Below are 13,124 nucleotides of genomic sequence, written 5' to 3'. Positions count from 1 at the left end.
TCTCTGTATAGACCCAGATGAAGCCCCCATCTCTCTCTCTGTATAGACCCAGTTAGAGCCCCCATCTCTCTCTCTCTGTATAGACCCAGAAGCCCCCATATCTCTCTCTGTATAGACGCAGATGAAGCCCCCATCTCTCTCTCTCTGTATAGACCCAGATGAAGCCCCCATCTCTCTCTCTCTGTATAGACCCAGCTAGAGCCCCCATCTCTCTTTCTGTATAGACGCAGATGAAGCCCCCATCTCTCTTTCTGTATAGACGCAGATGAAGCCTCCATCTCTCTCTCTGTATAGACCCAGATGAAGCCCCCATCTCTCTCTCTGTATAGACCCAGCTAGAGCCCCCATCTCTCTTTCAGTATAGACGCAGATGAAGCCCCCATCTCTCTCTCTGTATAGACGCAGATGAAGCCCCCATCTCTCTCTCTGTATAGACCCAGATGAAGCCCCCCTCTCTCTCTCTCTGTATAGACCGAGCTAGAGCCCCCATCTCTCTCTTTCTGTATAGACGCAGATGAAGCCCCCATCTCTCTCTCTCTGTATAGACCCAGATGAAGCCCCCATCTCTCTCTCTGTATAGACCCAGATGAAGCCCCCATCTCTCTCTCTCTGTATAGACCCAGATGAAGCCCCCATCTCTCTCTCTGTATAGACCCAGATGAAGCCCCCATCTCTCTCTCTGTATAGACCCAGATGAAGCCCCCATCTCTCTCTCTGTATAGACCCAGCTAGAGCCCCCATCTCTCTTTCTGTATAGACGCAGATGAAGCCCCCATCTCTCTCTCTGTATAGACCCAGATGAAGCCCCCATCTCTCTCTCTGTATAGACCCAGCTAGAGCCCCCATCTCTCTTTCAGTATAGACGCAGATGAAGCCCCCATCTCTCTCTCTGTATAGACGCAGATGAAGCCCCCATCTCTCTCTCTCTGTAGACCCAGATGAAGCCCCCATCTCTCTCTCTCTGTATAGACCCAGCTAGAGCCCCCATCTCTCTCTCTCTGTATAGACCGAGATGAAGCCCCCATCTCTCTCTCTGTATAGACCGAGATGAAGCCCCCATCTCTCTCTCTGTATAGACCCAGATGAAGTCCCCATCTCTCTCTCTGTATAGACCCAGCTAGAGCCCCCATCTCTCTCTGTATAGACCCAGATGAAGCCCCCATCTCTCTCTCTCTCTGTATAGACCCAGATGAAGCCCCCATCTCTCTCTCTGTATAGACCCAGTTAGAGCCCCCATCTCTCTCTCTGTATAGACCCAGATGAAGCCCCCATCTCTCTCTCTCTCTCTGTATAGACCCAGATGAAGCCCCCATCTCTCTCTCTGTATAGACCCAGTTAGAGCCCCCATCTCTCTCTCTGTATAGACCCAGATGAAGCCCCCATCTCTCTCTCTCTGTATAGACCCAGATGAAGCCCCCATCTCTCTCTCTGTATAGACCCAGATGAAGCCCCCATCTCTCTCTCTCTGTATAGACGCAGATGAAGCCCCCATCTCTCTGTATAGACCAGTGATCCCTAACCTCCGTCCTCAGGAACACTAACAGTCCCGGCTTTAGTTATATCCAGGCTTGAGCACAGATGGTTAACTCAAAAATAAGAGGTACTAATTGAGTCACCTAAGCTGAAGTATGGCTATCCTTAAAGCCTGCACTGTGTGTGCCCTGGGAGCCCTGTTATAGACCCAGCCGGAGCTCATCTCGCTGTCTCAGGGCGGCGGGGTACAAGGCCGGAGCCGGGGGGTCGGGTGCGGCCGCTGGCAGGGGCTCTCCTCACCTGTAGAGGACTCTGGCAGCTCCGTCCTCCTGTCCGCGCTGCACGTGCTTCCCGCACACGGTGATTGGCCGGCGGCTGCGATCCGCTTTCCTGGGTGTACCAAGATGGCGGAGGCTCTGTACCCTAGGAAAGGGGGGCTATGTCTGAGTCCTACAGCCGGGTAACTTGAGTGTACAAAGATGGCCGCCCAGCCAATCAGGAGCCGCAGCCTGAGCGGCGTCTGTGAAGGATGGAGGAAACAATAATAGTGTAGTGTGTGGCCCTCAGAGTTCCTGCCCGGGTCCCCTTCCGGTAAGTGTGTGCTCCTATATACCTGGCTTACACCCTATATATACCCTTATAGCCATCTATTACACTCTATACCCTTATAGCCATCTATTACACCCTATATATACCCTTATAGCCATCTATTACACCCTATATATACCCCCATAGCCATCTATTACACTCTATACCCTTATAGCCATCTATTACACCCTATATATACCCCCATAGCCATCTATTACACCCTATATATACCCCCATAGCCATCTATTACACCCTATATATACCCCCATAGCCATCTATTACACCCTATCTTTACCCTTATAGCCATCTATTACACCCTATATATACCCTTATAGCCATCTATTACACCCTATATATACCCCCATAGCCATCTATTACACCCTATCTATACCCTTATAGCCATCTATTACACCCTATATATACCCCCATAGCCATCTATTACACCCTATATATACCCTTATAGCCATCTATTACACCCTATCTATACCCTTATAGCCATCTATTACACCCTATATATACCCCCATAGCCATCTATTACACCCTATATATACCCTTATAGCCATCTATTACACCCTATATATACCCTTATAGCCATCTATTACACCCTATCTATACCCCCATAGCCATCTATTACACCCTATATATACCCTTATAGCCATCTATTACACTCTATACCCTTATAGCCATCTATTACACTCTATACCCCCATAGCCATCTATTACACCCTATATATACCCCCATAGCCATCTATTACACCCTATATATACCCTTATAGCCATCTATTACACCCTATATATACCCCCATAGCCATCTATTACACCCTATATATACCCTTATAGCCATCTATTACACCCTATATATACCCCCATAGCCATCTATTACACTCTATATATACCCTTATAGCCATCTATTACACTCTATACCCTTATAGCCATCTATTACACCCTATATATACCCTTATAGCCATCTATTACACCCTATATATACCCTTATAGCCATCTATTACACTCTATACCCTAATAGCCATCTATTACACCCTATATATACCCTTATAGCCATCTATTACACCCTATATATACCCTTATAGCCATCTATTACACTCTATACCCTTATAGCCATCTATTACACCCTATATATACCCCCATAGCCATCTATTACACCCTATATATACCCCCATAGCCATCTATTACACCCTATATATACCCCCATAGCCATCTATTACACCCTATATATACCCTTATAGCCATCTATTACACCCTATATATACCCTTATAGCCATCTATTACACCCTATATATACCCTTATAGACATCTATTACACCCTATCTATACCCCCATAGCCATCTATTACACCCTATATATACCCTTATAGCCATCTATTACACCCTATATATACCCTTATAGCCATCTATTACACTCTATACCCTTATAGCCATCTATTACACCCTATATATACCCCCATAGCCATCTATTACACCCTATATATAAACCCTTATAGCCATCTATTACACCCTATATATAAACCCTTATAGCCATCTATTACACCCTATATATAAACCCTTATAGCCATCTATTACACCCTATATATACCCTTATAGCCATCTATTACACCCTATATATACCCTTATAGCCATCTATTACACTCTATATATACACCCTTATAGCCATCTATTACACCCTATATATACCCTTATCGCCATCTATTACACCCTATCTATACCCCCATAGCCATCTATTACACTCTATATATACCCTTATAGCCATCTATTACACTCTATACCCTTATAGCCATCTATTACACCCTATATATACACCCTTATAGCCATCTATTACACCCTATATATACCCTTATCGCCATCTATTACACCCTATCTATACCCCCATAGCCATCTATTACACCCTATATATACCCTTATAGCCATCTATTACACTCTATACCCTTATAGCCATCTATTACACCCTATATATGTACCCTTATAGCCATCTATTACACCCTATCTATACCCTTATAGCCATCTATTACACCCTATCTATACCCTTATAGCCATCTATTACACCCTATATATACCCCCATAGCCATCTATTACACCCTATATATGTACCCTTATAGCCATCTATTACACCCTATATATACCCTTATAGCCATCTATTACACTCTATACCCTTATAGCCATCTATTACACCCTATATATACCCCCATAGCCATCTATTACACCCTATATATACCCTTATAGCCATCTATTACACCCTATATATAAACCCTTATAGCCATCTATTACACCCTATATATAAACCCTTATAGCCATCTATTACACCCTATATATAAACCCTTATAGCCATCTATTACACCCTATATATACCCTTATAGCCATCTATTACACCCTATCTATACCCCCATAGCCATCTATTACACCCTATATATACCCTTATAGCCATCTATTACACTCTATACCCTTATAGCCATCTATTACACCCTATCTATACCCTTATAGCCATCTATTACACCCTATATATACCCCCATAGCCATCTATTACACCCTATATATACCCTTATAGCCATCTATTACACCCTATATATACCCCCATAGCCATCTATTACACCCTATATATACCCTTATAGCCATCTATTACACCCTATATATACCCTTATAGCCATCTATTACACTCTATACCCTAATAGCCATCTATTACACCCTATATATACCCTTATAGCCATCTATTACACCCTATATATACCCTTATAGCCATCTATTACACTCTATACCCTTATAGCCATCTATTACACCCTATATATACCCCCATAGCCATCTATTACACCCTATATATACCCCCATAGCCATCTATTACACCCTATATATACCCCCATAGCCATCTATTACACCCTATATATACCCTTATAGCCATCTATTACACCCTATATATACCCTTATAGCCATCTATTACACCCTATATATACCCTTATAGACATCTTTCTACTTCAGGGTCCATAGGGTATCCACAGGATACCTTGGGGTATAGGTGTGACGTCAGTCGCAGGGCACCAAAGAGTTAAGCTTTCAGCCTCCCAGGATGCACTAGGTCCCCCTCCTATACCCCGCCCCTGGGCCAAGGCACCTCAGTTTAGTTTGGTGCCCGGCCGGAGTCGGGTGCACCTGTTGGAGTGGGGGCTAGAGCCCCTGAAGCTTATTCTTCATGCAGCTGTGGCTGCACATCTGGATGAACAGCATGGACAGTCAGTCCTGACGTCCATGCTGTCTTCCCTACACCCCGCCGGTACCAGAACGCCGGTACTGATCCGGGGATGCTGGTGGGCGTCTGGGGTCACAGCTAGCGGTGACCCCAGATGTTCCGGACCATGGCCGGATTCAAGGGGGACAGAGGTAAGCAGCGGGGTCCCGCGGTGGGTCCCCGCTGATCACATGGTCCTAAGTCCCCAGGCAGGGGGCTCCCTGGGGACTGGCTGCAGCGTGGAGCCAGGCGACCAACCTGCGCTTCCACTACCCCCTGGGACAGCGGACCGCAGCAGAGCGGTAGCGCTGCGGCGTCCCAGGGGTTAAATGCATGCCAGGGGAGCGCGCCTTCCCTGTCTCACAGCCGGCGCCTCCCCCGCTGCACACAGCCCTCTCTGCATGCTGCCGACTGGTCCTGTGGCAGCGCTCCTCCCCCAGGCCAGCCTCCTCTCTGCTCCTCGGCGGCCATCTTCTCCAGAACGCATGGTGAACGCTGCTGGAAGCGCTGGACGGAAGCATCGTGGTCTGGGTCCCCCCGCATACCTCTCCTCCGCTGTGGTCAGGTCTGTGTATGCAGCGCTGTGTCCTACCAGGCCCTGTGTCTGTGTAGTTGAGTGATCAGCGCTGTTAGTGCAGGAATTGTTATTTTTCTGCATTGTATGTGACTGTGCTAGCGCTGCTGCCTGTAATCTTTTCTTCTCTAAACTGTCAGCTTTATTACTGTCCCTGTTCTTTCTGCTAAAGCCCTTGCGGTGCGGTGCTGCAGGGTGGTCTCTCGCCTATTTAATACTTAATTGGTGAGAGAGGTCACATACGTGGTGCCATCATGTCTGAAAGTGATTTTCCCCTCCGGCTACAGTGTACCACGTGCAAAGTACCGTTAGCGGAGGGGGAGGGTAGCGCGGAGGGCCTTTGCCGGCAGTGTTTGTCCATGGCGCGGCCTATTACGGTTACAGCACCGGTACAGGAGCCGCCCTGGGCTTGTTTCGCTCAGGCGTTAACAGCTTTAGTGGGCCAGTTAGCTCCGCAGCCCGCGTTTACTCCGATGGGTTTGTCCCAGCAGTCTGTGGTGTCATCACCCATGCAGGGGTTCCCACGACAATTGGTGGTACCCCACAGTCTCCCTATTTCCCCGCTCCCGGGTTCTCAGGAGCCAGCGTGGGTTAACTCCCTGACGAGTTCTGTACAGCACTTGTCGGATGTGTTGCAAGGGGAGTCTGTGATGCGGTCTCATAAAAGGCCGGTGGCATCTCTGTCCGCTCCTTATGAGGATGACGAAGGGACGTCTGATGATGGGGAGATTCTAGATCCTTACGATCAGGAACCTCTCCATACTAAGGACGCTGATGCTAAGTCCAAAGTATATATTCCTGGACTTATTCGGGCGGTCCGCACAGCCTTGGTGATTGAGGACGAAGTTCCCCCAGCGGCTAAATCTAAGTATGCCTTTTTCAAAGATGTGAAGGGCGATGCCACAGTCTTTCCTCTTTCGGGTCAGTTGGTGGACCATTTAGAGGAGGCGTGGAAACAACCTGGCAAAAGATACCAGCCGCAGAGACGCCTGGCGGTGGCTTATCCGTTCGCGGATAATTATTTTGCGAAGTGGGAATCCCCTCCACAGGTGGATTCTCACGTGACCCGTCTTGTCCGTAGTGCCACATTGCCGATGCCATCCATGTCCTCCCTTAAGGATGCTACGGACCGCAAGGTAGAAATCTGCCTGAAGTCCGCTTATTCCCTTGCAGGGGGGGCAGCACGGCCGGCTATGGCCATTTGCTGGGTTGCCAGAGCGATGGAGCGCTGGGCGGATTCATTAGAGGCTTCTTTTGAATCCGACTGTCCGGACGATCAGGCGGAGTTGATTGGCAATCTCCGTGATTCGGCCACCTACATCAACGAGGCGGCTCTAGACATTAGTACTCTGGTGTCTAGAATTTCTTCAGCAGCGGTAGCTGCTCGTCGCACCTTGTGGCTGCGATCCTGGAAGGCGGACGCAGATTCCAAGAAAGGTCTGGAAGCGTTGCCGTTTACCGGAGAAGTTCTCTTCGGTCCGGATCTGGATAAGATTGTGGCCACGCTGGCGGCAGCCAAATCTGCCTGTCTCCCGTCGGCCGCTGCTCCTTCTGGTTCGGGACCATCGTCCTTTCGGTCATCTAGGGCCCAGGGCAGGCCCAAACCACAGTCGTTTCCTCGACAGGCTGGCCCTAAGAAATCGGTCAAGCCCCGGAAGCAGGCATGGAGTACCAGACGTCCGGCCCCCAAGCCAGATGGCAAGCCTGCGGCCTGACGGTCCGGGCCTCCCTTTGGGGGATCCCAGGGTGGGAGGCCGCCTGCTACAGTTCGCCCAGTGTTGGTCGACCACTACGACAGACACTTGGGTTCTGGAGGTGGTTTCCCACGGATACGCCCTCTCCTTCCGGCACAGACCCCCGGCTCGCTTCTTCACCACGGGTCTCCCATCAGACCGGAACAAGGCTACGGAGCTGCGGAAGGTATTGCACACTATGCTCCAGGCTGGAGTTATAGTGGCGGTTCCATTCTCCCAGAGGGGCCAGGGTTTCTATTCAAATCTATTTTTGGTACAGAAACCCAATGGGTCATATCGTCCGATTCTCAACCTCAAAGCACTCAACAAGTCTTTGCGGGTCCCGAAGTTTCGGATGGAGACCCTACGGTCCATCATTCTGGCGCTGGAACCTGGGGACTACTTGGTGTCATTGGACATACAGGACGCTTACCTGCATGTCCCTATTCTTTGGCGCCATCAACAGTTCCTCAGGTTTGCAATCAGCAGCGACCACTTCCAGTTTCGGGCGTTACCTTTTGGCCTGGCAACAGCACCACGTGTTTTCACCAAGGTGATGGCGGTCATGGCGGCTTCTCTGCGGCTGCAGGGAGTCCGCATGTTGCCGTATTTGGACGACCTGTTATTGGTGGCAGGATCTCCAGAGCTCCTGTTACGCCACTTGGACCTGACCATTGCACTGCTGCAACGGCACGGCTGGCTAATCAACTGGCAGAAGTCCACTCTAATCCCGTCTCGGAGGATTCTGCATCTTGGAGCCTTATTGGACTCGGGACAGCAAAGGATCTTCGTGATGGAGGACAAGATCTCTGCTTTACAGTCAAGGGTGCGCAGTTGTCTGCACAGCCGCAGGGTGTCCTTACACTCGGCGATGAGGTTACTGGGCTCCATGGTGTCGGTGTTCGACATGGTGGAATACGCCCAGTTTCACTCCAGACCTCTGCAGCACCTGATCCTGTCCAAGTGGAACGGCCTGACTCAGTCTCTGAAGTCCCAGACGATTGTGCTCACCCAGGAGGTTCGCCTGTCCCTTACGTGGTGGTTACAGACGACCCACCTCAACAAGGGACGTCCGTTCTGGGTTCCAAATTGGGTCCTGTTGACAACGGACGCCAGTCTTCGGGGCTGGGGAGCAGTTTCGGGTCCACACTTGTTCCAGGGCAGGTGGACGCCGACAGAAGCGGAGCTTCCAATAAATATCTTGGAACTCCGTGCGGTCTTCAATGCTCTCCAGCAGGCACAGCGGTTTCTCCAGGGTCGCCCGGTGCAGGTCCAGTCGGACAACGCTACCACCGTGGCCTACATAAACAGGCAAGGAGGAACTCGCAGTCGGGCGGCTCTCGTAGAGGTCTCTCGGATCCTGGTTTGGGCGGAGCGCAATCTTCCGGCCATATCAGCGGTCTTCATCCCGGGAGTGCTCAATTGGGAGGCGGACTTTCTAAGTCGCCAGGACGTTCATCCGGGGGAATGGTCCCTGCACCCGGACGTTTTTCAACTACTGGTGGACAGGTGGGGTCTTCCAGAAATCGACCTCATGGCGTCCCGGCACAACAACAAGTTGCCGGTGTACGGGTCTCGCACAAGAGACGAAGGGGCGTCTCTGGTGGATGCTCTGTCCGTCCGGTGGACGTTCCGGTTCGCATACCTGTTCCCTCCGGTCTCCCTTCTTCCACGGGTAATCCGGAAATTCAAACAGGAAGGAGGGACGCTCCTGTTGATAGCTCCCGCGTGGCCCAGACGGCACTGGTTCTCAGACCTTCAGGGTCTGTCCGTGGACATTCCTCTGCGGTTGCCGCTACGACCGGACCTTCTGTCTCAGGGTCCTTGCCTTCACCCGGACCTGACTCGGCTGTCTTTGACGGCGTGGCTGTTGAGACGGCCATGCTGAGGTCCCGGGGGTTTTCCAGCTCTGTGGTGCGTACCATGTTACGAGCTCGGAAACCGTCTTCCGCGAGGATATACCATCGCGTGTGGCATACGTTCTTCCAGTGGTGTCGACCGAGAGGTTATGCACCGCGGGAGTTTCGTCTGTCTCGGATTCTCGCCTTCCTGCAAGCGGGACTAGATCATGGGCTTCGCCTTGCTTCTTTGAAGGTACAGGTTTCGGCCCTATCTGTCTGGTTTCACCGTAGGATTGCTACAATCCCGGATGTGCGCACCTTTATGCAGGGTGTTCTCCGCATTCAGCCGCCCTTTGTTCCACCTGTGGCGCCTTGGGATTTGGCTGTGGTCCTGAGGGCTCTCCAAGGACCGCCGTTTGAACCACTGGGCTCAGTGGATCTTAAATGGCTAACAGCTAAGACTGTTTTCCTTCTGGCCATTGCTTCGGCCAGACGTGTTTCTGAGTTAGGGGCTCTTTCTTGTAGACCCCCTTTCTTGGTTTTTTATGGGAACAGGGCAGTGCTCCGCACTCGGCCCGAGTTTCTTCCCAAAGTTATTTCCCAGTTTCATATTAACGAGGAAATAGTTGTTCCGGCCTTTAACTCACCGGGTCTTTCCGTGGGTGAGGCCTCTTTGGATGTTGTGCGGGCCTTAAGGACTTATGTTGACCGCACTTCTTCGTTTAGGAAGTCGGACGCTTTGTTTGTCCTCTTTGGCTTCCGTAAAAAGGGTTGGCCTGCTTCAAAGCAAACTTTGGCAGCCTGGATCCGTATGGCTATTTCTGAAGCTTATCTTCATGAAGGCCTACCGGTCCCTCTTTCTCTGAAGGCTCATTCCACTAGGTCTGTGGGTCCTTCGTGGGCAGCTCGACGTGGTGCCTCGGCAGTTCAGATCTGCAAGGCTGCTACGTGGTCTTCTGTCCATACCTTCGTGAGGTATTACAGGTTTGACACCTTCGCCTCTCAGGATGCTTCCTTCGGGCGGCGGATTCTCCTTTCTGCACAGGAGCGTCCCCACCCTTAAAGGATACTGCTTTGGGACATCCCCAAGGTATCCTGTGGATACCCTATGGACCCTGAAGTAGAAAATATGAGATATGGTAAGAACTTACCCTTGTTATCTCTATTTCTACGAAGTCCATAGGGTTCCACAGGACTCCCGCCCTGTCGCACCTGTGCTGCAGATGGGCTTTGCTCTGGTCACCGGTTTTCCGTCTCCCTCTGGTGAGAATGTGATTCTTGTATGTGTCCAGATCTTTGTTCTCTCTCTTCCTTCTCCTCCTCCGGCCTATGGCTTGGTAACTAACTGAGGTGCCTTGGCCCGGGGGCGGGGTATAGGAGGGGGACCTAGTGCATCCTGGGAGGCTGAAAGCTTAACTCTTTGGTGCCCTGCGACTGACGTCACACCTATACCCCAAGGTATCCTGTGGAACCCTATGGACTTCGTAGAAATAGAGATAACAAGGGTAAGTTCTTACCATATCTCATATTATTACACCCTATCTATACCCCCATAGCCATCTATTACACCCTATATATACCCTTATAGCCATCTATTACACCCTATATATACCCTTATAGCCATCTATTACACTCTATACCCTTATAGCCATCTATTACACCCTATATATACCCCCATAGCCATCTATTACACCCTATATATAAACCCTTATAGCCATCTATTACACCCTATATATAAACCCTTATAGCCATCTATTACACCCTATATATAAACCCTTATAGCCATCTATTACACCCTATATATACCCTTATAGCCATCTATTACACCCTATATATACCCTTATAGCCATCTATTACACTCTATATATACACCCTTATAGCCATCTATTACACCCTATATATACCCTTATCGCCATCTATTACACCCTATCTATACCCCCATAGCCATCTATTACACTCTATATATACCCTTATAGCCATCTATTACACTCTATACCCTTATAGCCATCTATTACACCCTATATATACACCCTTATAGCCATCTATTACACCCTATATATACCCTTATCGCCATCTATTACACCCTATCTATACCCCCATAGCCATCTATTACACCCTATATATACCCTTATAGCCATCTATTACACTCTATACCCTTATAGCCATCTATTACACCCTATATATGTACCCTTATAGCCATCTATTACACCCTATCTATACCCTTATAGCCATCTATTACACCCTATCTATACCCTTATAGCCATCTATTACACCCTATATATACCCCCATAGCCATCTATTACACCCTATATATGTACCCTTATAGCCATCTATTACACCCTATATATACCCTTATAGCCATCTATTACACTCTATACCCTTATAGCCATCTATTACACCCTATATATACCCCCATAGCCATCTATTACACCCTATATATACCCTTATAGCCATCTATTACACCCTATATATAAACCCTTATAGCCATCTATTACACCCTATATATAAACCCTTATAGCCATCTATTACACCCTATATATAAACCCTTATAGCCATCTATTACACCCTATATATACCCTTATAGCCATCTATTACACCCTATCTATACCCCCATAGCCATCTATTACACCCTATATATACCCTTATAGCCATCTATTACACTCTATACCCTTATAGCCATCTATTACACCCTATCTATACCCTTATAGCCATCTATTACACCCTATATATACCCCCATAGCCATCTATTACACCCTATATATACCCCCATAGCCATCTATTACACCCTATATATACCCTTATAGCCATCTATTACACTCTATACCCTTATAGCCATCTATTACACCCTATATATACCCTTATAGCCATCTATTACACCCTATATATACCCTTATAGCCATCTATTACACCCTATATATAAACCCTTATAGCCATCTATTACACCCTATATATATACCCTTATAGACATCTATAACACCCTATATATAAACCCTTATAGCCATCTATTACACCCTATATATATACCCTTATAGCCATCTATTACACCCTATATATAAACCCTTATAGCCATCTATTACACCCTATATATAAACCCTTATAGCCATCTATTACACCCTATATATAAACCCTTATAGCCATCTATTACACCCTATACACACCCTTATAGCCATCTATTACACCCTATGTATAAACCCTTATAGCCATCTATTACACCCAATACACACCCTTATAGCCATCTATTACACCCTATTTATACCCTTATAGCCATCTATTACACCCTATATATACCCTTGTAGCCATCTATTACACACTACACACACCCTTATAGCAATGTATTACACCCTATCTATACCCTTATAGCCATCTATTACACTCTATATATACCCTTATAGCCATCTATTACACCCTATACACACCCTTATAGCCATCTATTACACCCAATACACACCCTTATAGCCATCTATTACACCCTATTTATACCCTTATAGCCATCTATTACACCCTATATATACCCTTGTAGCCATCTATTACACCCTATACACACCCTTATAGCCATGTATTACACCCTATCTATACCCTTATAGCCATCTATTACACTCTATATATACCCTTATAGCCTTCTATTACACCCTATATATACTCTTATAGCCATCTATTACACTCTATATATACCCTTATAGCCATCTAT

The 13,124-nt window shown here is 48.0% G+C and overlaps 1 protein-coding gene across 2 annotated transcripts in view; it reads left to right on the top strand.

The window, feature by feature from the left end:
• Window positions 1–1,921: 1,921 nt before the first annotated feature.
• FBXL6 (F-box and leucine rich repeat protein 6) overlaps window positions 1,922–13,124 on the top strand; it is a 140,590-nt gene continuing 129,387 nt past the window's right edge. Inside the window, exon 1 of one of the 2 annotated variants that reach the window (XM_088463922.1) lies at window positions 1,922–2,064. The gene's annotated coding sequence lies outside the window, so the exon portion shown is untranslated. The remainder of the gene's footprint in view (window positions 2,065–13,124) is intronic. The other variant, XM_088463921.1, reaches the window with a different exon arrangement.

The sequence above is a fragment of the Taudactylus pleione genome, unplaced genomic scaffold (assembly GCF_031769625.1).
Source record: "Taudactylus pleione unplaced genomic scaffold, aTauple2 ptg001498l, whole genome shotgun sequence".
NCBI lineage: Eukaryota > Metazoa > Chordata > Amphibia > Anura > Myobatrachidae > Taudactylus > Taudactylus pleione.
This window is presented reverse-complemented; position numbering and strand designations above follow the sequence as displayed.